At 32.9% G+C, this 1,590-nt stretch overlaps 1 non-coding gene across 1 annotated transcript; it reads left to right on the plus strand.

Moving 5' to 3' along the window:
- The first annotated feature begins 882 nt into the window (after window positions 1–882).
- LOC122274856 lies at window positions 883–989 on the plus strand. The gene has a single exon (XR_006228396.1). It is a non-coding gene; the product is annotated as a small nucleolar RNA R71 (small nucleolar RNA).
- The last annotated feature ends 601 nt before the right edge of the window (window positions 990–1,590 follow it).

Consider the following 1,590-nt stretch of genomic DNA (forward strand, 5'->3'; position numbering starts at 1 on the left):
TAATGATCTGAACATACTCATGTCCATGAGTCACACTGGATGCATTATTAAGGGCATATTGCCCTTTCGGATTGGATCTAGGTTAACTTGAAAATTTCCCTTTCTTCCTCTCACCAACATGGGTTGCCCACTGGCCAACTTGATTATTTAATTTTGAAATTCCTTAAGTATTCATCTGAATGAAATTTTTCATCTCCTGAATGGTCTGATTAGTTGATTGCATGAATGGCTTAAGATACTCCTCCAAGTATGATTGTTGTTGTGGTGGTGTCACAAATGGAGCAGTGGTTTGAGGAACAAGAGGATAAATTGGGTTAGGTGGTTAGAATTGACTTTGTTGCTACATCTTAATCCACCTAAATTCATAGGTAGTTGATTTTGTCTCAAGGAAAAATTAGGATGACTCTGTCAATTTGGATTGAATGTCTCTGAAAAATGACTAACAAATGGCTTCCCAAACTTATTTAGTGCATCTGCTTGCTCAACATAGCACTCTAAGTAGGTCTGTGTGGAAGGACACGTTAGTGTCATATGCATGGGACTAGCATAGAGAGAGCATTATTCATCTTGAAATTGACTAACAAAATTCATGGTTCTATTTAAAGTCAAAGCTTCTACCTTATGAATGAGATTGTCTAATTTGGCCTTAATATCATGATTTTCACTTATTTCATACAAACTTCATTTCTTATTTGTCGATGATGATCTCTCTCTATGATTAGAAAAATCCTATTGTTTTGAGTTTTTTGATAAATTTTCAAGAAATTTATGTGCTTCATCATCCGTTAAACTCAAAAATCCACCACCATTCATCGATTCAATTATATTACATTTTGTTTGAGTTAAACTGTATAAAAATATTGCACTAATCTCCATATCTCAAAACTATGGTGGGGACACTTCAGAATTAGGTCCGTAAATATTTTCCAACTCTCATAAAAGTTTTCATTATTTTCTTGATAAAAATCAACAATCTCTCTTCTCATAGTATTGGTTTTTGAAATTGGAAAAAAATTAGGGAGAAATTTTGTGAGAAGAATATCCCAAGAAGTGATAGATTTAGAAGGCAGAGAGTTAAGCCAAGTCTTTGCCTTGTCCTTTTAAGAGAAAGGAAACAAGTGTAATCGAGCTAATTCATTGGTGAAGTTTTGGAACCTAGAGGTAGCACAAATTTCAAGAAAATCCTTTACATGCATGTAAGGATCTTCTCTCTTAAAATCATGAAAGGTTGGAAGTAGTTAAATTATTTGTGGTTTCAACTCAAAGTGTACTGTAGTAGTTGCAGGCAACATTATTCATGATGAAGGATAAGTGGTAATAGGTGAAAACAGCTTCCTAAGAGTTTTTACATCTTTAAAACTTTCCCCCACTGTAGACAAAGAATCAAAATCTAGACTAGTAAGATGATGTGTATATATATATATATATTTTTTTTTTGTAATTTTTGATTTTCTTTAATAAAAAAGCACTAACTATAACTAGTAGAAGAATAAATCTAGTTAATATTTCATATGTTTTCCTAACCAAGTCCTCGGCTACAGCTCCAAAAGCTTATTAGGAAATTTTAATTATACTCACAAGTGCACGAAC

This window comes from Carya illinoinensis, chromosome 8 (assembly GCF_018687715.1).
Source record: "Carya illinoinensis cultivar Pawnee chromosome 8, C.illinoinensisPawnee_v1, whole genome shotgun sequence".
Classification (NCBI taxonomy): domain Eukaryota; kingdom Viridiplantae; phylum Streptophyta; class Magnoliopsida; order Fagales; family Juglandaceae; genus Carya; species Carya illinoinensis.